General features: G+C 39.6%; 2 protein-coding genes across 3 annotated transcripts in view; one reads left to right on the top strand and one right to left on the bottom strand.

The window, feature by feature from the left end:
• Window positions 1-26,783, bottom strand: part of faima (Fas apoptotic inhibitory molecule a) — a 98,850-nt gene that overhangs the window by 45,147 nt on the left and 26,920 nt on the right. The gene's annotated exons all lie outside the window — the stretch shown is intronic.
• Window positions 1-26,783, top strand: part of LOC130927201 (gap junction gamma-1 protein-like) — a 70,373-nt gene that overhangs the window by 28,906 nt on the left and 14,684 nt on the right. Inside the window, exon 1 of one of the 2 annotated variants that reach the window (XM_057852855.1) lies at window positions 6,319-6,357. The exons of the other annotated variant lie outside the window; for it this stretch is intronic. The gene's annotated coding sequence lies outside the window, so the exon portion shown is untranslated. Of the gene's footprint in view, window positions 1-6,318; window positions 6,358-26,783 lie in introns of those variants that run through there. 2 annotated transcript variants of the gene reach the window in all.

Below are 26,783 nucleotides of genomic sequence, written 5' to 3'. Positions count from 1 at the left end.
AATTGCAATCATTTTCTGTGAAAAATTGAGCATTATCTGGCAGAATTGCAAGGGTGCCAATACTTTTGGCCAGCAGTTTAGTACAATGGAACATACTCTAAATCCTGAGCCACTATGTTCCTCGTCAAAGGTTTTTACAGGCTGACGGCCTTTCATGTAATCTCTCAACTAGTTGTTGTTTCTCTTCTTGTGGACACTAACTTTGAAGTCCAGCTTAAAATTTTTTTGGTTTGTTTCAGGGCTGATTAATAATTGTGGACTTTTTGCTGTGGAATTGTCACTGTAGGTTATGAGTTAGCCGGGTAGGGGGAGCCTTCAGCCTGTAGTAGCACACTGGTGGTTGTTTGAGTTCAAATCGTAAATAAAAGATTTACTGTATGTATAATGTAATGGAAAAAAATGCACAACTACTTAATGCGTACAATTTGTTTTTCTTGACTGGTAGTCAAACCTGTGTTATTCAGCCAGATGATTTATTTTGTTTCAAGCTATGACTACTTTGGGCGTGTATCAGCGTGCCAGCTCAAACCCATTCTCAGAGTCTCTATGCAGTGGGATACTAAACGGCCGTTGCTCTACTTGGACGCACTCGATGTGCTGGAATGTGAACAAACAATATTTAGCAGCTGCTTGCGGAATAAACAAAGGTCTGGAGGATCAGGACAAGCATCGCTTTTCCCCTCTTTTCTGGATAGAATGAAACCTCTTAAATAGTTCCATGTGGGTTTTTTTTCCTTTAAAGGGAACCACAGATAGAAAGACTTGTAGTTCTTAAAAGATTAACGTTATTATGACTTAAAATGATTAGATATTAAACCCCCTCTTGATGTTTTCGTTTTTATACAATTTGTAGAATTAGTTGGTTGCCATTGTTGTTGACGTCGCAGGGCGGTGACGCCACCGGGTTACACTGCCGGGCTTCCAGAGGTTGACTCTGGCGACATAAACATGTCATCTGTTCAGCCCTTTCAATTTGAACCAGAGACGAACATTATTGAGCATGACAGCACTGTCGATATTTCACAAAATGAGCAGGAAAAGCAAAATAGCAGGAAAGACGGGATGAGACAAGACGAGAGTAGGACAAAACCGGTGTTCTGCCAAAATGTGCTACACTGGCGAAACGTCGCACTAAAAGCAAATTTCACATGCAAAGTACTACCGTGCGCTCTCAGGTTGTTTTGTTTCGATGCATACAGACAAAACATACTAAAGATGCCTTACAAAAATACTTAAACGTAGTAATATTGAATAAGGGTGGTTTAAATGCACTACGTGACTAATGTGGTCAGCAGATAAACAATCTGCTTTAAAGCTACAGTGGGGCAAATAAGTAGTTAGTCAACCACTAATTGTGCAAGTTTTCCCGCTTGAAAATATTAGAGAGGCCTGTAATTGTCAACATGGGTAAACCTCAACCATGAGAGACAGAATATGTGGAAAAAAAAAAAAAAAAAACAGAAAATCACATTGTTTGATTTTTAAAGAATTTATTTGCAAATCATGGTGGAAAATAAGTATTTGGTCAATGCCAAAAGTTCATCTTAATAGTTTGTTATGTACCCTATGTTGGCAATAACGGAGGCCAAGCGTTTTCTGTAACTCTTCACAAGCTTTTCACACACTGTTGCTGGTATTTTGGCCCATTCCAGGCCCGTCTGCGGTTCGCTAGAAGCATTTGGATGATCCAGAAGAGGATGTCTTTTCCATCTGGCCACCTTGGTCACCATATCGAGGTCATGCTAGGAAAACACATCCTGCTACAATCCTTCTCTTCGGTCACACTGTGAAATTACACACGTTAATGTCGTCTTTGGATATCCTACATAAGTTTTTGATATAACACAATTGATTTCCTCAAGAGCGCGGAAATATTGTTCAAAACATCGGCTGTCTCCACACTCATCAGGCATAATTTATGCACTGTAACATCATTGTGACATTGAAGAACTGGAATAGTAAACTGAGATCTCGATCAAATTTTGGCCTGAAACTTAACAACAAAGTAGTTTAGAAGTTAAAGAATGTGCTTAGATGCAAATCTATAATGCATGGGGGGTAACGGGGTACTAGAAGGGGGTGTGCATTATCTGTATTTTCAAATGAAGAGAACTTTCACTTCCTGTTGATTTTGAGTCATTGCCCATTTATTTGGGGACATTCCTGTGTCACTTCTTGTTCAGTAACCCAAATCAACAGGAAGTGATCGTAAATGCCTCCAAATCAACAGAAATGCCCTTGAATCAACAGGAAGTGACCGAAAGTCAAAAGGAAATTACCTGAAATGACCTAAAATTAACTCATTGGCTGCTATTGACGGCCACAGATGTCCGATTCGCTTGAAGTGGGATTGATTCACTCACTGCCATCCTCCCACTTCAAACGGGTTGGAAGTCTACTGAAATTCACAGCAGAAGGTTGAAAACAGCTTGTTTTTCTGGTTATCAGTTGTACCTAGAATGATTTCCTGGCCATATTGGGAGATACTCTTTATCGTGAGCCTTGTATTGCAAATCGTATCCCATCGTGAGGTACCCATTTGTGCTTGTTCTCCAAGGATAGTGACACAGTCATAGCTGCCCTAGCGTTCGTCTATTCAAAAAGGTCGTACGGAAAGAACATTTCTGTCTTTATTAAAAATTCTCGGAGGTTCAAAAATGTGTCTGGGTCCGGATTAGGACCGTGGTCCACCAGTAGGTGACCCCTGGTTTATTCTTTGGTGCCTCATCTTCACACTCCTTTGAGCATTTGTGGAAATTCTATCAACAGCGATTGGTTTGCAAAATCCCCATCTGCCTTCAAAAGCAAGTGAAATAATTTGGTGGTATTTACTGCCAAAAGAGATTTTATGTCACGAGTGGGCAAGTAGCGTCTTCACTGAGACAATTGCAAATATTGAAGGGTAATGATGAGGGCAGGGGTACGATTCTAGTCATTAAATTTTTTGACTGTTGGATATTTTGAGTCATTTTTGTTTTTCTGCAGGCTGGGAGTTGGTCCATGTCAAGGGCGTAGGTTTGGTCTTAACATTGGTAGGGACGATATATAAATGCATAATCTGCATATACACTTTTTATTGGGGACGGGACATTAATACGAACAAACAGATTGAGTGAACGGGGGTCGGGGCTACATTTCTCATTAATATGAACTAGTGCTGCAACGATTAATCGATTAACTCGAGTATTCGATTAGAAAAAAATATTCAAATTAAATTTTATTGCTTCGAGTATTCGTTTAAGTGGCGTTGTAATGGTTTATTTTGAAAATGTTTGCATTTAGTTTTATTGATTAGAGTGGATACTCTGCCCTCTGGTATGCCTCATTTCACATGGCTGAATCCAACTGCTCCCTGTTAAGACCAACGTAAGCTAAGTTTTTGTTTGAGCTAATGTTTTTTATGCATTCATAATTTAGTTTATAGGCATATTTAGCCGTTTTTTGTGGGAATATGAGTCTGAACTATTTGTTAAGAGCATTGTAAAAAAAATGTTAGCATTTTATAGCATTTAAGCTAGCAGACTTTTGCTATGTTGCTATGTATGTTAGCCAACTGTTCTTTTGTTGTACATAGATCCTAATTTATTTTTTTTTTATACCGTTTGAAGCTCAGCTCAGGTATTTTAATTTTTTATGTTCCTTATCCGATTACCCGATTATTCGAACTACCTAGTTCATCGATTAATCGACTGCTAAAATAATCGATAGCTGCAGCCCTAATATGAACCTAATTAACTGATAGGCTAAATAGATGCAAAATTAATCTTTATTGATTTATACTAACTTTCAATAACAACAATACAAACTTGTTAATAATATCTTAACTATCCAGAAATACCAAAAATAAACATTTGCCACTCAAAATTGTCTGTCTAAATAAAGAAATTAAATATAACTGAAAAAACGTCTTGTTCGGGGAGTAACAATGATAAACAAAAATTGAGCCATCCTTCAGGTAAAACACTCCTGCTTTTGTCCATAAGCGTAGCCAAACTCAACATAAAATATGAAAGCTATAGTGGCTGCTGGTGGCTGAAAAAAACTTCTAATATCCCTCCCCTTTGAAGGTAGCGAAGGAGGCGGCGTGTTGTCGACATGTTGTATTTCTGTCGGGGCTATGAGTGCGCGTGTGTGTGTCGGGGGGAGTCCATCAGCCAATGGACTGTCATATTCAGCAAGTGAAAAGTGATGAATGTACTGTAAGTCTGAACATAATGAAAATAATTCACTTAATAATGGTTGGGTCAATTCTATCCTTACAACATACAGGAAGACAATCTATATGACCTATATAACAGAATTCATTATATAATGCAAATGAGATTGCTTAAACATTGGTGGGGACAATTTAAGCTTGCTGAAAAGTTTGTAGTGTTATGTCCCTACCTACTCCCTACCGTCCCTTTGAAAACCTACGGCCTTGGTCCACGTATATTATGCTGTAGGGGACTTTTTGACATGGGTTACTGTGAACCATGTTAGACAGAATTATGTTTTTTTTTCTTCCCCAGACCAGGGATCTACGCATAAGTTTTAGTTTCCTCCCTGCTGTGGCTGCTACATTGTTGGATTCAAACACCAATTTGTGAAGACAGTTAGTCATGTGTTCATTCATATTTTCTAGGCTTGACAAATTCTATGATTCACCAGCTCAATTCCCGGTCTGTCTGCTAGGAAAGGGAATGTCATTTTTACCAATACGCACAGAATTCTCCCAGGAAAAAAAGTATCTTAGAACTGAGGGACACCCCAAACCCATCTGATGTCATGATCTCACTGCTTAGATATGACAGGGCGAGGCCAAATGGGGTAAACAGATGTGCAGTACAAGAAAGACAAGGCTTCTTCTGTGTCATGTCCTCTGATAAAATGGTTGTAATCCATGTTTTTGTTTTTGTTTTTTTAACTCAGTTTTGATGTTACTGTATTTTCCAATCCAATTGTTTTCTACCGCAACTCTCTTTCAATTCCATTTATTTCATCCGCAGTCCCTGATGGCTGCTTAAAAATATTGTCCCATCAGTCAGGGGTGAGCTGCGCTACTTGCTGAATCAATAATTCTTCTTGGTTTCTCTCAGGCTTGCTGCCTACGCCTTTTATTTACTCTTTGGCACAGTTCTTCTGAGGTAGGTTGATTGCTACAGGCAAATAATCTCTAAAAGAACCGGATTGAAATGCTAATAAAGTGGTTCCTTGAGATGAGAGTGATCCAAAAAAACAGGTTTTTCCTCAAACAAGCCGTCAATCAAACATACAAGTGCTTTATGCTAGCAGCGGAATCAAATCAAATCACAACACTTTCAAGGTTATAATGAGCAACTATTCATCACATTATTCATCGATACTCTCAGCTCAGTGTTGTTTGTGGCAGCCCTTTTAATTTTTGTCTTAGTCTTTTTGAGGAACATACTTTTTAGTCTTAGTCAGATTTGATTCATTTCAAAATATGTTCATCTTCGTCTAGTTTTTAGTTCGAAATCTCATAAAAGTTTCGTCTAGGTTTAGTTGACAGGTACTAAAAATGTTTTCGTCTGGAAAATCGTCACTTCCGACTTTCCCCATTCTTTATAAAGACAGGAGTAAGAAGTTAATGCAGACGCTCTCACACAAATTCTGTTAAGATGGCAGAGCAACAAAAGAGACAAAACGTTTGTCTGAGGAGGAGAAAAATGAGTCTACCAGTAGAGCTGGGAATCTTTGGGCACCTAACGATTCGATTACGATTCAGAGGCTCCGATTCTATTATAAAACGATTATTGATGCACCCCCCTCCTTTTTTTTTTTTTTTTTTTTTTTTTTTTTTTTTTTTAAATAAAGTTTTGTACATTAGTTCCAAAATTGTTCAAAAATACTCTCAGGCTAAACCAAACTACTATTTCAGTATCAAGTTAAGATATAGCAGTAAACAAATATACAAAAATAACATTAAATAAAAAAACTCCAGTCCCCATTCTGTATCAGCAGCTTTAAACTAAATTCAATTAATTTAATGTTGTGAATCAACCGTTAAAGTTGTTAAAATTGCTCCCGTTATTCCATAATTTCCCTTTTGTCTACTTTTGACATGTGAAAGTTTTAAAACTATTTTAAAGATAGATTCAAGTCAATATTTTACCGATTTAGGAGTATTTTAAATAAAAAGTTAATTAGGTTTGCTTGGAAGGTTCGCTACAACAGCATTGCAGGGAAGTTTACTGCTTTAAGATGGCGGCCGTTTACTAACGCCCGCATCTAGCTTTTTGCAGATGTGCTGCTACCGCTACCGAGTCTATAATCCATCTAGTCCTATATAAATGATATCTACCGTAACATTATGTAGCTTAGCTGTACTTGTAGCAGCTTTTCGGCAGCAGGCAGGTATGTTGTTGTGTTTTTCTATCTCGTGGCACGAGTTGAGCTAGAGCCGTGAGTTGAGCGTTGGCATTACTCGAGGGGCCGGTTAATGAGAAGCATAATGTTTAGCTACTCCCGCTCCGTTCCGTCCCGAAGACCGCGCGGCGCGCTGAGTGTGTTGTACTTCCGCTTTACTTGGCATATTTCAATAATCGGAATTTGGATGTTTGTGAATCGTTCTCGAATCTTCCACGGCCGAATCGCGAATAATCTAAGAATCGGAAATTTTGCACACCTCTATCTACCAGTATATACAGAATAAACATCTGCTCGGCTTTCCCGCACTAGCGTGACGCGCTGACGAGTTCGGGTGGTTGCTATGTACTGTATGCTATTGTTTAGCTGCAACTGGATTCATTACCTTATTACCAGTGTTGTTAATCTTATTTTGAAAAAGTAATTAATAGCAGTTACAAATGACTTCTCCCAAAACGTAATGGAGTTAGTAACTCAGTTAACTGAATGTAAGAGTAATTAGTTACTTAACAAAGGAACTGGTGTTACTTTTCATGTTTTATTTTTTCATTCCAAGAAAAAAAAAAACATAGGTCACACTATGTGAAGTTCAAAGAGTTTTTGGCACAATTCGCCCTAGCCCGACTCTTTACCCTAAACTTAACTAGACACAGGGGTATTGCAGATATTGCAATAACTAGATAGTAACCTTTGCTATGTTTGGAAGTCATTTAATGTTGTGAATCAACCGTCAAAGTTGTTAAAATTGCTCTCATTATTGCATTAGTTCCTTTCTGTCTACTTTTGACATGTGAAAGTTTTAAAACTCTTTCATCATTTAAAGATAGATTTAAGTCAACATTTTGCCAATTTATGAGTATTTCAGATAAAAAATTCCTTAGGTTCGCTAGGAAGTTTCTCTACAACAGAGCCATCCTGAGAAGTCTACTGCTTTAAGATGGCTGCCTGGGTGGATGGGTCTACTAACGCCAACGAGCCTATCATTTCGAATCTGTTCTCTATACATGTGATATCTATCGGAGCATCATGTGGGCGTAGTTTGTAGGCTATCAGCTACAGTCAGGTCTTATTAGAGCTACCCAGAGCATCGCGTTTGCAACGGCGTCACAGCTCCCTTTCCTCCTCCCTACTCCCGCTCTGCTTTCACTGTGAGTCTGCATCTCTCACTTTTCTCGCGTCATTTAACCAACGTAGTAACACATAGTAACGCACGCCTTTACATACTCAGTAACGGTAATGGCGTTGCAAAGATGAGAAAAGTAATTAATTAGATTACTCACTACTGAAAAAAATAACGCCGTTAGTGACGCCGTTATACTCTGACTCTGTTATTAACAACACTGTATACGACTCAATACGGCGAAGGCACATTACAATATATTGGGCAATGCTTGTCTTTTCTTTTCTTTTTTTTTATGTTTACAGAAGAACAAAAAAACAGAAAGCATTGTTTAACTTATTTTGTTTATTGAATGCTACAGCAAAAGTTGTCGTTCCATAAATTGTGCGAGCAGAGCTTTAGCAATATGAAATGTTGGTTTTGGAAACCTAAAGATACTTCCTTTGTTTTTTTTTTTTTTTTTTTTTTTTTTTTTTTTAACTATCCAATTCAGTTGCTTAGGATCTGTCTGACAATGACGAAATGTGAAGCTGTAAAAAAATATTGCTGTATGAAATAAGGATCAAAACAACATAAAACTTCCAATCAAAATTTTATATTTCTACCGACATTGTCACCAAAAATAGACCTGTTCATGCAAGTCACATTTTGGACAGCAGATGGCGCCCAATTTGCACTGACTTGCTACATTACACGATTCCATAAATCCACAAGATGTCTCTAATTGGCTCTCCTAGACAATTTAAAATAGCCACACATATAATCCACAAAGAACACAGACAACACAATTTGTTGGAATATCAACATTAATTAGTTATTTATGATACTAAACTAATTTAAAAACAAGCAATCCTAAAAGTCCAAACCACTAGTAACAAGTAATAGTAGGTAGAGATTTGATCATGTGATCGGAAATCGGGCTGATTGCGCCATTCTTCAGAGGATCAGATCGGGTGAAAAGGATCGGGTTTGGGTTTTCAATTTAAAAAAAAAAAAAAAAAATTTAAATCAATGTTGTGTTGTGAAATGAAGTGAACGCTAGGGGGTGCACTTGGATATTGCAATGAAGGGCATCCTAAAATGTTGTGTAAAAGAAAAAGAACAAAGAGATTAAAGAGGGATTGAAGTCTCTTGCTTGCTTTGTTACTTGCCTTGCTACAATACCACTAAGGCTATGGCTACACGTAGCAGGGTATTTGGCAAAAGAAGAACCTTTTCTACGGTTTTGCCTATCATCCACACGCACAAGCACATTTAAACGAGGGTTTTTTTAAAAACTGCGTCCAAAGTGAAGATGTGCAAATTCTGCATTAGTGGCGCCATCATGTGTACACTGATAACCGAATATTTACCTGTGGAAACGTCACTGACTGCAACAAACCTCGTCCCTACGTCACACATGAGACCAATGTTTACATTTGGAGTAAATTAGGTGCTTTTTTGCTGCTTATTACTATTCATCCTTCACACAGCCGCTGGAAACAGATTTGTTGTTTAATCCATCTGCAGGCAACCGGGAGATAGATTTTTGATTGATTGATGATTTTACGACACTGCGCGGGTGTGCGCTGGTCCTCATGGGAAACGCAGTCTTCCTTGAGGCAAAACACTACCGCGTTTGTCCACCGGCGTCTCTAAAATCGACCAAAACGGAGAAGTTACCAAGTGTCGCTATAATAAGCAGGTATCTGAACACAAACAGCTTTCACACCTTTACTGTGGTGCCTTGACAGTTATCAAACTGTGCATCCTTATCTAATGCTGCATCCATTTAGCGTGCTGGACACAAGGATGCAGTACTGTGGAGGTATTAGTATGTATTTGTAATGTATTTTTTCATAGTGAATGAAAAATATATGTACTGTTATATTATCTGTTTACACATATTGGTATACAATAGCAGTGGGATTTTCAATTCATTTTGGCATCAGGCTAGCGATGCAGTTTTTTTTTTTTTTAGGTGGGGTGGGGGTCAAAAATACAAGCTGTAGTTCTATTGTTTTATGGTGCGTTTTATCTTAAAGTTGAACTGCGAGTGACATTTTTGATTAAATATTGACTATTTGCTAAACTGCTGCCAATTATGAAGCTAATTTAGTTCAGTTCACTGCCACCATAAAGCGCTCGAATCTCAGCTCTGCACTCGCAAGTTAAAACAAATAATCATTTCATTTAACACCTGATTAGTTGGCAGGATATTAAAAGACAAAAATATTTTTTCATCCACGCAATAGACTTGGAAAAAAAACTTTTTTTCCGCAATATTTCCACTTTAATGAGGCAATTATGTCAATGTTTACTTGTTTTAAACGGCTCTGAGAGAGAAAACAAGCTGTGGTGCAATGTTGCAAAACCTCCGTACCAGATGTGGACAGCTGGAGGGGTTGAGTAACATATCGCGTACACGCACAGCCAACTGTGTTTATGTGTATATAATTAAAACCATTATGGGTGGCATCGGAAATTTTTAAAGTTTCTCCTAGCTTCAAATTCTTCTCACCTAAACTTGATTCATTCTTGCATGAGCTTATCTGCAAACAGAAGGAAAAGTCTTCATGTAATGCGATGTGTTGCAAGATGCAAAGATAGGGAGGGCCCTGAGGGGGCTACAGTGGCTGCCTGTGTTCAATAAACACACTTCCTGTGCCTTCAAGTGTCTGCTCTTCCACTTTTTAAAGACTCAATTTGTCCTCACGTGAGGACAAACTTCCTTTGAAAGTGAAGCTAAGACGCAGAAAAAACAAAAAAGTCACTTGGCCTCCACTTCGGGTCATAAATCAAAGTGGATAAACTTTACCGGACATTTGATGACGAAATGGAGTTGTTTCTTTTCTACGGATTAAATCCACTTGAAGGTTAATTAATACACAACAAATCAACGGTTACCTTTATTACCAACTATTTTAATCATTGATGAATAATTTCCTTAACGCCTTTAAACTAAAAATGTCAAAAACATCACAATTCATTCTCTCATGTTCTCCGAGTTCATAGAACGCAAATTAGTTATCATAATGTTGAATTAAAATAACATATTTGCAAACATCATATTTGCCTACTTTCCAGTACATTGTTGTAGTGTCAACTTCAAAATATCTTTTTCAAAAAAAGGGACTGTAAATTCAAAACTTTTTTTTTCTTAACCAAATTCATCGATTAAAAGGAAAAAAAATCAACAGATTCATTGACTCAAGTAATTGTTTGATGCAGCTTTACATTGTTGTGAACTAAAGGCTCACCAATCTTGTCAATTTTCTGTTGAGTAAATCCCCGATCCCGCCATATCCACAGCATCACCATCTGCTCTGGGATGGGGGTAGGGCTGTCTGTTTCCACAGCAACAACGTACCCCTCCTTCCAAGAAGCACGGAAGGGGGGTGCTTTGTTTTTGCGGGTCCCACGTGCAGCCTTGCTTCCAACTGTAACCTGAGCACACCACCGAGGGGCTCCGTAAACCACACAGAATACCTACAGAACATTCCATTTCCACCAACAGAAGCAGAGACATTACATGGAATATAAAGACTGTGGGAGTCACAGTGAGATTAGTAGCCAGAGAACCCCCACTGAGAATGCCGCCCCTTCCCCCATTTTACAACAAGGTGACCGTGCAAATTAAGCGGGAGGATGGCGTCCCATCCCCCGACACGCCCTTCACAAAAGTGGGGTGCGAAAAAGTAAGTCAGCAGGAAAGAGCCAGTAAACCACACCAAGCACACTTAAAACAGATGCGTATAGAACTTAATGCACATGTCAAATGGTGCAAAACTCAGTTTACCGGTTGTGTTAGTGTACAAAGGTTATAATTCGTTTCCTGCTGCGTTTCGTAACAAAAGCAATTAAAAGTCATTACATAATGCTTTATACAAACACCTTTTAGGTTTTGTAAGTCTGTCTTTAAATAAACACATGACAATCTGTAATGCCAGAACACAGTTTAAGGGTCCCATAGCAAAAATTTGCTACTGATTTGTTGCTTACGCTCGTCTCATGAGACGAATTTGATCATCTCAAATTTATCTCATTCTCTGCTTGTTTCTGAGTTTGTGCTCCTAAGGGTACCCTTAGGAGCAAGTGATGAGTCAAAATGAGCAAAGACATCACTGAGACAAAGGAGATTGATTTGAGAAAACCAGATTTGAGCAATATTTTAGAAGAGAAATTCTCTTCATTAAAAATGGAGTTACACCTGTACCACACCTTTCAGGCACTCAAAGTGCTTTGACACTATATCCTCATCTACCCGCTGGTGACACAACAACGTGGGGTTCAGTGTCTTGCTCAAGGATACTTAAGCCACGTTCATACTACAGGTCTTAATGCACGAATCCGATTTTTTCGTGTTTTTCCGACTCGAGTGAGGCATTAACTTGACGGTCTGAACGTGACAAGTCGCATAGAACTGCACCATTTCAAATCCGATCGGGGTCACTTTCATATGTAGTTCGAATCCAATCTGGCCCACATTTTTACAGACTGTCACGGCGGTCTGTACTGTCCAGTCTCTCAAATCGGAATTCATGCAGCAATTACGTCATCAAAAAGCGAGAGAGACGCCACGGTAGCAGTGCAGTTGTGCGTTATTAGCACCTAGCTTGCCTTGAACACGGCTTTTTAGGAAGAGTCGGACTTGACAACAGTCATAAAAAAAATAAAAATGGGTTGAGGATAAGCCTGAGAATGATCGGTTTTCTGTCTGCTCTTCTGTCTGTCTGCAATATTTCAACATTGCTTACACGGCCAAGAGACGGGCCAAACTGCGCGTATGTGTGTGTGACAGTGCGTGCATGCTGTTGATCCATATACTTTGAATATAAACCTAAACTGGGATTATTTATGTCTGTTATTTGTATCCTCTTTTTAAAAAGCAAAATATGATATCCCTGGAATGACGGATGACAGCCAGCATGTGTGGTCATTTGTTTTGATGCTTCTGCGCATGCGGGTCATCTTGCTCAGCGCTTGTCGGACTGCGAATTAGTGCGCATGCGTAATACTTGAATGGTCTCAATGGACAAAGGCAGTCTGAACGGGCACGCCAAAAAAACAGATATGACAAAAAATTGGAATCGTGCATTAAGACCTGCAGTATGAACGTAGCCTTAGATGCATTCAGCAGGACAGAGAGGTGAACTCACAACCTCTGAGTTGGGGATCGACTTCTCTACCACTGAGCCACGCACGGGCTCGATGCACTGTGCTCGATGTGATGCGGCACATCAATGGAAAGCAACTTCAGAAAGTGCATGTAGCGGCGATGAAGAAAATGTATTATATTTTGGTTCATTTAATAATATATATGGCGGAAAACACTCAGTTACCTTGAAGTTCCGCTCTGAGACCCCCAATTTGGCCAACTTTCAAAATTGTCCGAAATGCATGCGTGATACACCATTGGAAAGCTTAAAATCTCACTTTTCTGGGGGAACAAAAATTTTGAGCAAGGAGCACAAGAAGGCATTTAGAAAAAAAATTTTCAACAGCAAAACTCTAATTGGAGGCGAGAACACGTGAGAGCAGAATTAAAGACGCCAGGATTTTAACGAGATATTATCGCGTACTTACCTTGTTTCGATCCAAAAACTCCATGTAGCATGTATCACTGAGTGTCAAGACACAGCTTTGAATGGCCACAGTTGGATTTTTTATTTTATTTTATGGGTGAAACATGGTAATATAACAAGGGTCGCGATGCAGAAATCACAGAAAACAAGGAGTGGTTGAGATTTTCTTTTTCATATAGTTACCCTTTTAAACGTTATTTTTTAATTTTTTTTGTTTGGCTCGATTATTTATCATCTAACATGTCGGGGGAAATGCGACAGTAACAAAAAAAATACAATTAAGTGGTAGTTATGAGGTAGATATCCTTGACTTTTTTTACAGATGCCAAATTTTTCATTGTGACGTAATTTGTTTAAAAATTTAAAATATGCGAGTGAATGATTTTTTAAAGTGTTTTTTTTAATAAATATTAAACATCAATTAATGATTCTAAGCTAAAATGACAGACATTTTGAATAAAAAATATAATTACTTACCTTCTTTTTATGGCTAGGTTGAAACAAAAGCGCTTGCGCGACGTCTGTAAACGGGGGTTTTCAGGGTAAAACGGACAAATTAAAAATAGTTCGGAAGCGTAGTGCGCCATGAATCTGCTATGGCAGCATATAGACATATTGTTCTATCAAACACAAAAGTTGTTTTGGCTTAAAATATAGCAGTTTCTTTTCAAGAAGAGTGCAAGAGCAGTAGCTGCTTTTTCAGTCTTGTCTTTGTTTTCCGCCATATATATATTTCTTTGATATTTCAATAAAAACTTCCAAATTGCAGACAAGTTGCCTTTGAGCCAGTAGTTTTAGCGAGACATCGTCAGCCAGCATGTTGCCTGTTTTGATTACGTCATAAAATAAGAGGACTAAGGTTCTTCACACTATTTTGTGGTAAACTTTCGGTCTTCGAAACCAAAAACCAATAATGCATTTGTAGCGGCGGATAGTTTTCGGTGCCAAATTTTCGGTCACATCTCGAATTTTTACATTGAACAAGATGAACCAAATGAACCAGATGTTATTTAATTATTTGACTAGTTATAATATTTTCTCGGATTTTGGCATGAGGTGAATTAAGATGTGCTTGGACATGTCAGAGCAGACACTACTCTTTCTTACAATGAAAGAATCTTGAAAACCCAAAATGAGCAATTGCAGACTGGAAGGAGATCAAATTGAGAAATATTTGTGACTGGCACAATATAAGATTGCTCCGCGAGATCAGTAGAAGAGGCACCTTTGAGGCAAGTTGAAGAAATAAAATACTTTGCTCATCCATATCTTTTACTGTGACATTACTAAGATCCAAGACTCCAATGCCCCTTTCCCACTGAAACTACTGGCTCAACGCGCATTTTTTCCAAGCCGATGCAACCCACTAGCAATTGGCATTTGGCACCAATCCCATTGACAAAAAAAAAAGCCGTGTCTTTTTTTTCTTTTTTTCACCCGTCCAACCCCCCACCCCTCCTCCGCCGTGCATAAGGTTACGTGACGTCACCACGCTATGGTGCGCGTCGACAAGTGCGACCGAATTTATTCAGTTCAAGGAAGTAAACAATGCAGAGCAACATGGAAGCCTCCTTTCCGTTTGTGTTCTCTGTTTTCGTGCTTTTTACTGCCCTCAAAATGGTCAAAATGCAGCAAAGGATCAACACTCTGCTTGTGCTGAGGCAACGTAGGCGACGTGAATTTTGGTTTGAAATTGAAAGGAGTTATGACGCATCACGTAAGAGCCTACGTCACCACGTAGATTAGGGGGTTGACTGTTGACCCGGGGTTTTGCTTTCACACTGCATGACGATCAGAGCCGAGGTGATTTTAACACAGGTCGCTTGGCGGGTTGAATGACACAGGTCGAGGTGGGTCGCTGCACCTTTCCCACTGCCACCAAAAGCCGATTGTTAGTGGGTTGACATGGGTTTTTTGGCCAGTGGGAAAGGGGTACAAGTAAGGAGATAAAATTGAGACACATTTGAGATCGTCACAAGTACTTATAGTTGTCTCTTGGTGAGATCTTGAAAGGAGACAACTGTGAGACTTTATTGAAAAATCGTGCCAGTAGAACTATTCTCAAGACCTTCTCATGTAATGCTCACTATGAGACTTACTTCTCATGAGACAAATTTGAGAAAACTGAGAAAACCACTCTGGTCTCGATTATTGCTGATTCATTTCTCAGAGATGTAAATGAGACATGAACAAGATCTCATCTTCAATTTTGCTTTGCTATGGGCTACGTCTACACTAGGACGGGTAATGGCCTTAATCATGTAATTAGTTGGACTACACGGCATGTCGGCTACACTAGTATGCCCATTTTCCAGATTAGTTGTTAGACCGATAATGTAGGCGGGTAATATTATACGTCGTTTAATATGGACTACCCTCTCCGTACAACAATCGGATACTAAGGAAGTGACGTTATGCCGTCGTCATTTTTAATGCGGCATGACGGCATCGTGAACAATGGAGGTGGACAATCACGACGTGGCAGTCCTGCTCCTCTTTTCTTTTCCACTACATCGCAATAATATGCTTTAATTCAGTGCCCATTTGTGGTCCTCCCATCGCAGATGACGCGGATATGAACGTTGTTTTACAGAGCTCGTCTCCCGCGTTGTCTCCGTTGAGCCAGCTGCGGGGCTGGCCCTTCCGAACTCAATGCCGACCGAACATAAGTATATAAAATTCGTAGAGGAAAATTAAAACCCAAAAAGTGACCTGCGTGGTACCCCCAGTCAAAGAGGCGCGTGATCAGTTTTTTTCTATGACATTTCTGCCTGCCAAAACTGTCACCACTTCCAGGATCGCCACTGTTATGCACAAGCACTCCTGGTTGCAGCTTCCAGGAAATATACGCAGCGCCACAGCATATGCTTCTATTTGTTATTTTCCAAGTGGTGAGAGCGCAACTGAGCATCAATAGCGTACCGCACGAATGCTATTTTTAGACCGTGACGTCGCATCGTAAAGAGGAAGCAAAGCGGAAGTGGAAGGTTATAGACCCGCCCTCGCATAGAAGCTGTGTAATTTCTGCTACTTTTCTCAGGTACCGTAATTTCCCGAATATAAGGCGCACCCGTGTATAATGCGCACCCCAAATTTACTTGTAAAATCTAGGGAAAATTATTGTACCCGTTTATAACGCGCACCCTAATTTTAGCACCAATAAATAGAAGAATACAAGAAAACAGAGCTTGTGTACAGATACAGAGATGTCATTTTACTGACTGGTGAAACACAGCTCAAGCATAGCACATTGGTAGTTCAAAACATTAACGTGAACTGACAATATTTACGGTAATAATATGATTTGACAACTTCTCCAACTTACCAGAATCTAGGAGAAAACAAAACAGATGTGACTTTTCTTATAAAGGCTGCTGTATAAGTTGCTCGTTTCCTCATGATGAATAAATGTTTCTTCCATGGATTGATACGGTAAAATGAAAGTGAGAACGTAAGTCGGAAATCCGTGAGAGCTCATAGCTGTCAGCAGGAGAGTAACAAAAGGAACTATTGTTATTTGGGTTTGAGTTTCCCGAGGGACCGATATAGTTGACGGACACAGGAAGTGTGTGTCCTTACATTTGTTATGGTCCGAATTGCGGAGCTGCAATAAACGTCGACTCAAATGAGTTCAAGAAACTAAATTCTGTGCTTTATGAAGAGTGAAAAAGGCAGAATATAACACGGACGAAATCATTCGGCCGATTAGAGTGAAGTATTACCGAAACAAAACGGTGACGTCACGTACCGTAATGGTCGGCAACGGGTGGCCGCATACGTTTCTTCAACACAACGTGGCCGTGTCAATGAAAAAAAATCGGTTTATATATATATATGTAATACATATATATTTCTGTCTCCATCCATGTACCCGTTTATAATGCGCACCATGAGTTTACCAGTTGATTTTGGGGAAAAAAGGTGCGAGTTATATTCGGGAAATTACAGTAATCTTTTAAAAACGAACATGCCGAACATTGCTTTTTTGGAACTTGTAGAAACGACTCTAGACATTACGACATATGAGGGAAGTTTTCTTCATACGTTTCCTGAAACCAAAAACTCGGAGGAAAAAATTTGAAGAATGAATCAACTTGCGCGGACTTTTAACGGCACCTTGATGAATCCATTCACATTTCATATGCAGTAAGCATTTTGTTGGGTTGGCATGGTCTTTCAGAGGACAAAGAGTTAAGCCATTTTGAAATCTTTAACTTATTTTTTAGCGTGACGTTGTGCCGTGCGGCTTCTGTCTGACAATGAATGACCTGAAAAGAATTAAAATGGTATCTGACTGCTACTGTTACCTTTTCTGTTGTAAAAAAACAACTTCAGTAAGGGCAAGTGTAAATAAATTATAGAATTAAGATATGTTATTAATGAAAAAATTAAAAGTCTTCGTTGGCTGTCACTGAGTAGCATTTGCGATCTCTACACAAAACTAACAATATAAATTACCCCCAAGAACGGTCAGAGACAAAGGACAACCAGAGGATATAATATATAAGAAAGACAGGGCTGGTGGTAAAGGATAGCTTGTTGAAACAGGAGAATGAAAAAGAAAAAGGTGACGATAAAAAAGCTAAGGCTATGCTTAGGTCAGCTTGTTTTTTTCGTCTTTTTCAGCTCTTGACACTCAAGCCATCTCTTTAACTGTTTCCTGTTTTTCCTGAAAGAGCCACTAAATACCCTGTAGACATTCATAACGTGTTTCCCCTCATCATTTTATTCATTCAACATTGTCTCTCCGCTTGCCATCAGCTTTCAAAAGTGGACATTTTATCTTAAAAGCAACCTCTTTAAAAGAGATGAAAAGATTAAAAGAGGAAGTTGAATTCAGTGAATGCAACCACAGAGGAAAGTGACGCTAAAGGACGAGAAGAGGACTCCCGGCGCCTCACCAAGACCAAGCAGCACAGCTAAGCGAGCATCAAGCGCCAGGCACCGAGCGGACATGCTCGTCGACGCCAAGAGTGTGTCTCTGAAAAGTCTTGCGGGATCAAACCTACGTACTATTGTGTGTTTCCTCCTTCATTGTTTGAGTATTTTCACATATATTGTTGTTTCTCCACGGACGACATGTACACTGCTGGCCAGAAGTATTGGCACCCCTGCAATTCTGTCAGATAATGCTCAATTTCTCCCATAAAATGATTGCAATTACAAATGCTTTGGTAGTAATATCTTCATTTGTTTTGCTTGCAATGAAATAAACACAAAAGAGAATGAAAAAAGTATATAAATTATGATCATTTTACACAAAACTCCAAAAATGGGCCGGACAAAAGTATTGGCACCCTCAGCCTAATACTTGGTAGCACAACTTTTAGAAAAAATAACTGCGAACAACCGCTTCCGGTATCCATCAATGAGTTTCTTAGAACGCTCTGCTGGAATTTTAGACCATTCTTCTTTGGCCAACTGCTCTAGGTCTCTGAGATTTAAAGGGTGCCTTCTCCAAACTGCCATTTTCAAAACTCTCCACAGGTGTTTAATGGAATTCGGGTCCGGACTAATTGCTGGCCACTTTAGAAGACTCGAGTGCTTTCTCTCAAACCATTTTCTAGTGCTTTTTGAAGTGTGTTTTGGGTCATTGTCCTGCTAGAAGAGCCATAACCTCTGAGGGAGACCCAACTTTCTCACACTGGGCCCTACATTATGCTGAGAAATTTGTTGGTCGTCTTCAGACTTCATAATACAATGCACACGGTTAAGCAGTCCAGTGCCAGAGGCAGCAAAGCCACCTCAAAACGTCAAGGAACCTCCGCCATGTCTGACTGAAGGGACCGTGTTCTTTTCTTTGAAGGCCTCGTTTTTTTCCCTGTAAATTCTGTGTTGATGCCTTTTCCCAAAAAGCTCTACCTTTGTCTCATCTGACCAAAGAACATTGTTCCAAAACGTTTTTGAATTTCTCAGGTAAGTTTTGCCAAACTCCAGCCTGGCTTTTTAGGTCTCTGGGTCAGAAGTGGGGTCTTCCTGGGTATCCTACCATAGAGTCCCTTTTCATTCAGACGGCGATGGATATATGGGTTTATACTGTTGTACCCTCGGACTGCAGGACAGCTTGAACTTGTTTGGATGTTAGTCGAGGTTCTTTATCCACCATCCGCACAGTCTTTCGTTGAAATCTCTCGTCAATTTTTCTTTTCCATCCACATGTGGGGGGGGGGGGGGGGTTAGCCACAGTGTCATGGGCTTTACCCTTATTGATGACACTGCGCACGACAGACACAGGAACTTCCAGGTCTTTGGAGATGGAGTTGGAGCCTTGAGATTGCCCATGCTTCTTCACAATTTTGCTTCTGAAGTCCTCAAACAGTTCTTTGGTCTTCTTTCTTTTCTCCATGCTCAATGTGGTACACACAAGGACACAGGGCAGAGATTGAGTCAACTTTAATCCATTTTAACTGGCTGCAAGTGTGATTTAGTTATTGCCACCACCTATTATGTGCCACAGGTAAGTAACAGGTTCTCTTAATAACACAAATTAGAGGAGCTTCACATGATTTTTCAGATTGTGCCAATACTTTTGTCCGGCCCATTTTTGAGTTTTTCTGTAAAATGATAATGATTTAATTTTTTTCCCCCATTCTCTTTTGTGCTTTTTCATTGCAAGCAAAATAAATGAAGATATTACTACCAAAGCATTTGTAATTGCAGTCATTTTCTGGGAGAAATTGAGCATTATCTGACAGAATTGCAGGAGTGACAGTACTTTTGGCCAGCAGTGTAGTTTATGTTATAAAACATAAAAACGACACCAAATGTAGCAGGATTCAGGGTCGAAAGGAGTGAATCGCCATTCGTGGCGACTGCGCATGCCCAAAATGGTGTGCAAAGTGTGGTGATGTCATCAGAACAAGACAGTCTGCTGCGTTTTTATTTGCACAGCAGCGTAGCAAGCCTCGCAACCGAATCATTCCACATTGGAGTCCGGAATCAAAAGCTTGTGTTTTTGCTTCTGTTTTCACAGTCACTTTGAAAATGCAAGGGCAATCCACAACGCAATCATAGCGGGTTGGTGTCCCAGTGTCACCGTGTAAACGGGGCCTAAGTGTCATCGTATAAGAATGAATGATTTTGAGGCGTGTTACTTGACTGCAAAAATGGTTGTTGGCCACATACCTTGGTCTTGGAAAATAACAGAATTTATAGATTGTCAGCACAATATTTTTTGGGGTAAAATGAAAGGTTATAATTAGTTTCCTGTTGCAGTGCCATAATAAAAGCAATTAAAAGTAATTAAACAAATAAAAAAAAAACAGTAGAACTCTATTGCGCTAGATTTTGGATCTGATTACAGCAAGAATTGCAGCTGGCAGGAAACTCACCTTACTTGTTGCTCCAATGATTAGATAAGATTGTTTGCCTTATTTGATTCACGTGCGTTTTGCTCAGCCAAAATCAAACCTGACAGGTGAAAGCAGATTTACAAGCGTTTAAGACAAAGGGCTCCATTTTCTGTCTGTACGGATGCGTCAGTTAAGTCAATATACAGGCAATCCCTAGGTTATGACGTACCCAACTTAAATGATTTTAACTTTACGACGCCGGAGTCCGCCACAGTATCTCATTTTTACTTCATTTCATTAATATGACTGTTCTGCCCTTTGGCGAAATGTGCATCTGATTATAATGTTGACTTTTGTTTTGTGATGCATGCTTTTATTTTGGTGCAGGAAGCGTAGAGCAGGTAGTACTTCCGCACGCGAGTAAGAGCGCACGTATTCCCGAAGAAGAACGTATTTGGAGGAGCGCATTTGCTCCCACGAAAAAGTCAAGTAGCCCAGTGAGAAAGAGAGGGGAAAGATTACAGTTTAGCTTGCTGTCTAGCTAAGACTTAGCTCCAACGTCCTGTCGAGGACAGTACAGTGACGTTTTTGGATAGTTATTTTGAGATTTAGGGGGTATTTAGGGGAATTTAAGGGTTAATTCCAATTATGCAAAAATTGAGGTTACGTCACCAGCGTAGGAATGGAACTCGTTTGTAACCCGAGGACTACCTGTAATAAAAAAACAACATTCATTCCGCTCAGTCACGTGTGCACGTGTGTCTTTGCTGAATGTCAGTTCAACCTTACATAAATGCAAGTTATTAAAAACCAAAATTACACCCTTTGCGTTTTCCCCTGGGCTGTGTTGGCAGGGAATAAGTCTCAGAAATTTAAGTTGATACATTGGGAGCACTCAGCAATAACTCAAAAAAAAAAAAAAAAAAGGGTTAGGGTTAGGTTTACAGTGTTTGTCCAAAATCAAGCCTTGATATTCCTCTGTATTGCTCTGCTTCAAGCAAAGATTGCAGGTTTCTTGTTCTTGTATGGGGGTAGGTTGTTGAGAGTTTGATTAACGTGACCATCTAATTCCGAGTAAATCTCTGAACCTACTGAAAAAACAGCTAACCAAGTAATTTGCCCGAAATAGCTGCTTCAAACCAAAATGGCCAACCTCTTGTTCAATTTCCGACAAAGGTCCTTCAAACTCTTGTCTCTCAAGTTATGAACTACCCTATTTTGTGTTAATCTGTGAAACTGCTGCTTAGATCTGTTTTTTGTTTTTCTTCTTCAAGACTTTTACTAAAGTAAAAGGCCTCAAAATCATCAGAAATTACTGCACTAAATACGGAAATGTCCGACTCCCTATTCAGTTTTAGCCGAGGGTGTTTGTGACTTTTCCATGTGTCCTGTTATGAAAGGAATGTCCACCAAAACACTGTCAATCAATGACATTTTTGGGCTTGTATTTTTCCCTCATTTGTAAGACTTCACAACCCATACATTATTTTGGATGAAAACAATATTACTTAACTTGAAACTTCACGAACCATAGGACAGCATTGCCATTTTTTTCCAATTTTGTTGCCAAAGCACCCTCAATACAGAGAGAAAAATAGGCTTGGGGGAACAGAGGCTATACATCATCCTCAGCACAGTGGAATCCTTTATAATTGTGGACAAGACAAGTCTCTGATGTTGACCAAGCACAATTTGAAATCTACTGTACTAGTACATATTCCTGCTTCATTTACAATAAATAAAATACACCAACAAGTAAGCACTTCTTGAATCTTTGACATGTGCTTTATGAAGCCACAAGGCAGGCAGCCCAGTTGAGCATCCAGATGATCCATCTACAGACTCTTTTCTTCTGCACCCTGGATTACATCCGATGAATAAAAGCTTGCCCTGCGGTTGACAATAGAGGCACGCTACTCCCGAACCAGGGGGAAGGGCATTGCATTCCTCCGCTGACCCCTGCTATGCAACCGGCTATTAAACAATATCTGCAGCTTTTTATATGCTCCAAGATAGCCTGGTGAACCTTGCCAGAATATGTATGAATATATGAGTAAATCAAGAAAAACTGCCATTGTTTGACAATCATGGAGATGAGTCACTCTGAAGGATTCCCTGACTCCGACCACACGCCTCTTTAACCTCATTCGTCTTCTTCCGAATCTCTGGAGAAAGTGCCGAGTCATCCCTAGGAAAGAAGTGCAGTGTTTAAAGGGACGCTCACTTTTTGATGGAGTGCAGTTTAAGGCTGTACGTTAGGCTATTGTGCAGAATGAAGGGGGGTGGGGTTGCCACTTTTATATTCCTTAGAGTGCTGAGCTCAGGCCTCCACCGAACTTGTGATTCACGGTCTGAGCAACGTCACATCGTAATGTGGGGCATAAATCCCGCCGCTGAAGTGCCGCAAACTCTGTTGTGCTTCACAAATGAATTTGCGACGTGTTATGCCTGATTGGCCCATTAAAGGAACAGATACGGGAAAGGAATGTAGAGTATGGGTCATTTGCTCTAACAGTAATGGGGTTCAATTTCTTTCAGAAAGGTATCTGAAGAGGACAAAAAAAAACAATTCAAAAGTTTGTTTATTGATTGATTATTGGTAATTGGTTGGTTTGCCACATGAACAAGAACATTATCTGGATGGAATGATAATAAAGCGATGACAGAATGCTCCTGTCGAGGATACCTGCTTCCATTTGTGTGAACCTGCCCATCCCAATTTGGCTGCATTAATCAAAATGTCCGACTTCCAGCTGGATTTACAGCACGGGGGTGCTCGCCGTAAAGGTAGCGACACCTACAGTAACCCACGTTTGACCCTCAAACAGCTCAGTGTTTCCTACGCAGACAGAATAAGTCATATATTGTGATACTTTGTATCCTAAAGGTTATCGATATGCTCCTGACAAGAATCGAGATATCATTTTAAATAGCTGTCACTGTTTACAAAAAAAAAAAAAAAAAAAGGAACCAATGAGTTGCTACCAAAATCTTCCACCATAATTGTGTCTCAGGTAATTCTTAGGCTGCATTGATGGTGCTCGACGCCCAATCCATTTAGACTGGGAACGTTTGTTCATTCGAAACCAGAGCATTTACAGTTATTCTTTCCGATTTTCAGGGCATTTACAGGTCATTTCCTGTTGACTTTGAGTCACTGCTTATTCATTTGGGTGATTCTCAGGTCACTTCCTGATCTGTAACTCAAAATAAACAGGAAGTGACCCATAAATTACCCCAAAATCAACAGGAAGTAACTGAAAATCAAGTGGCCCAAAATTACCTCATTGCCTGGCATTGGCTGTCACTGACGGCCATAGACGTTCAATCCGTTTGAAGAGGGAGGGATGGCAGCGAATGAACATTCGTTCATTCGCTGCCACCCTCCCAGTTCAAATGGATTGGACATCTACTAGTGATAAACTCATTCCAATTCACAGCAGAGGCTTGTTTTTCTGTTCATTAGTTGTTTCTAGAATATCCTAGAATGATTTCCTGACCAATGTATCGATAATCGTTGTATCGCCATATCGTCAGATCGTCAATATCGTGAGTTTTGTATCGCAAATCATATCGTATGGTTAGGCACCAAGAGGTTCCCACTCCTACTTCTGTCATTGATAAAAGCTTGTTTTTGTTGAATTTGTTTTAAATATACGAGTATAGGGCTGAGAAATCAATAAGTAGCCTATGAAAGGTAAATGTTGACGGCTAAAGCACTACTTTTGCACTCGTGTCTGTATTGGGTCTGGATGTCGCTTCAGAACACAATGCCGTGAGTAGTAACGTGACAAACAGTTCCCAAAAAAGTCAATCTCTAAGATAAGTCCACTTGGAACTTACGTGTTTTGTTGTGTTATGTTTACCTTCCGAAAACCTGTTTTAGAGAACGGCTTCAATTCAAATAAGCAGTAGAATCCTTTAGGCTGCGTTCACACTGCAGGAATATCTGATTCCAATCGGATTCCTCCTCAAATCTGATAGTCAGGGCTGACTGTTCATTTTATTTTTAGCAAGTGTCCAAAATGTTCAGACTGGGCCACATTATTTACACACCTGACAGGTTGCTGTGGTAACGAAGGCCTCATCCAGCATCAATATCAATATTTATACTTACTATGTATGAAACTTGAGCCTGTTTAAATGAACACAAAACTGATATCCTGGCAGTAATCTTCATCAACAGCTAAGAATGATCGGACGGGGATTTAAGCAAAGTATTTACCGCATCAGGGCCGAGCATCTTGCAGGCAATGGTTTGCAGGCAGATAGTTTTGTCTTTGCCACAGTGTGGGACTTTTTGGATTTAGCAACAAGTTCAGCAACAAGACTTTGAGGGCTTTCTCATTTACTTTGTTATCTTTCTCAAAAAACTTGCCTGTTTTTCTATGTTTTCACAAAGGTGAAGAAAATAGTCCATCGACTTGTTTTGAAGTGGCGAGTTTTTCGTTTGGAGATTACGTTTAAACTTGCTTGGCACCATAGCTTCTCATGTTGCGTTCAAGAACTGCTCGAAATTCTAGCCATCAGCCACCTTGCTGTCCTTGACAGTGTGTTGGAATAAAACGTGGAGAATTCACGGTCGTCACATACAGTGTTGTTAATAATGGCGTTAGAATATAACGGCGTTACTAATGGCTAAGTGTGACGCCGTTGCAAACGTGATGCTTCTATGCTAGGTGGCTCCAAAAATACCTGACTGTAGCCGATAGCCTACAAACTACGCCCACATGATGCTTCGGTAGATATCACATATATACAGAACTCGATGCAAATGACAGACACGGCGGCATTAGCAACAAGTATGATAAAGAACTAGATGCGTTAGTAAACAGCCGCCATCTTAAAGCAGTAGACTTCTCAAGAAGGCTCTGTTGTAGAGAACCTTCCTGGCGTACCTAAGAAACTTTTTATCTAAAATACTCATAAATTGGCAAAACGTAACTTAAATCTATCTTTAAAGGATGAAACCGTTTTAAAACTTACACATAAGCCTGTCGCAATATGCAATAATTCCATTTATCGCGCGATAAATAAAAATGAAGGCGGTCATTTTTTCGCTGCGATTTATCGCCTCGCGTGCATGTGCGCGTGCGGCAGACGTGCTGTTAAAAGTTCGGATTACTCGTTACCAACTGCGCAAAATGCATCTTCCTTCCAGGTCTGGCAATAGCTAGCGCCGGAGCCAATCCTTCCTATTATATCCTATTGTTCAACGTATACTGGCTGCGTCAGTGCTCCAGATTGACTGTGGACCATCTACGGCGCGCCGGTGTTGTTGACGTGTGGGCGCTCCCGTCAGGAGTGACATTTCACGCGGGGCGGCTAATTTTTCGGCACAACGCCGGATATTTACAACGAAGTCCGCCAAAACATTGTTACCGACTTGGCTGCGACGAACAACCTCGCTTTGACAACGAACAGCTGAATGAAATTAGGAGCGCTGTGCTTCAAACTCGTCCTGTTTATGAAAGTCGCTTGTCATATGCTGGTGTTGTTTAGTAATGAGCAGACTTTTTTAATGCGCGCACACACTAGATATCATGAAATGGCAAACTGGATCTGCTACATCCCATGCCATTGGCTACGTGAGCCCAGACTGATCATGGGACACGTAGTCCATATACTACATCGATGAATTCTAAACTATCATGACTGAATGGAAGTTAAGAAGGCCAAATCAATCCATACCAGTGACTATAGATTATGTTGCAAATATTGTTAATTCAGTACGTGACACAGATGGATTCGGACCACAAATAGGATGTCTTGCTCATGTAGTAAACCTAGCTGCTAAGAGAGCTATAGCAATCAACAGTGTGCCCTTCCTCACTTTACAAACAGTAAAGATTGTTCTCAGCACTTATATACAATTTTTTTTCAGATCAGTAGGAAGTAAGCACATAAATATTATGCACTAAAATGCATGTTTATTTGATGGAAAAAAAAAAAAAAAAAATACCCCAAACAAAAACAAAAAAAAACGAAACAAAAAATATAATTGTTATTTTTTTTTAAAGAGCATCAAATGTATTGAATCGGATCAAAAGTCGTGTCACCCGTATCAAAAAGCGTACCGAACCGTGACTTGACTTTATCTTTGCATCCCTAAGGAACACCGTTGCAGAAGCTATGATGGGAAAAGTTTTCATTTGCCTAAATGCTTAAGTTAAGTGCATTTTTTTTTTTAAACACATTTTATTTATTCTGTGTTTCATTTGCCTAAATGCTTAAGTTAAGTGCATTTTTTTTTTTTAAAACACATTTTATTTATTCTGTGTTTCTGTGCGGTATCAATATTGTTGTTTTTTACATACAAGGCATGGTCTATTGTTTTTAGTTGTGATTTCTTAAAAAGTATTTTTGAATTTAAGAGTAAATATTTATCGCATTTAAATGGGTGTACTTGATCTATTAATATATACTGTATTCTCACTG

The sequence above is a fragment of the Corythoichthys intestinalis genome, chromosome 12 (assembly GCF_030265065.1).
Source record: "Corythoichthys intestinalis isolate RoL2023-P3 chromosome 12, ASM3026506v1, whole genome shotgun sequence".
Taxonomy (NCBI): domain Eukaryota; kingdom Metazoa; phylum Chordata; class Actinopteri; order Syngnathiformes; family Syngnathidae; genus Corythoichthys; species Corythoichthys intestinalis.
This window is presented reverse-complemented; position numbering and strand designations above follow the sequence as displayed.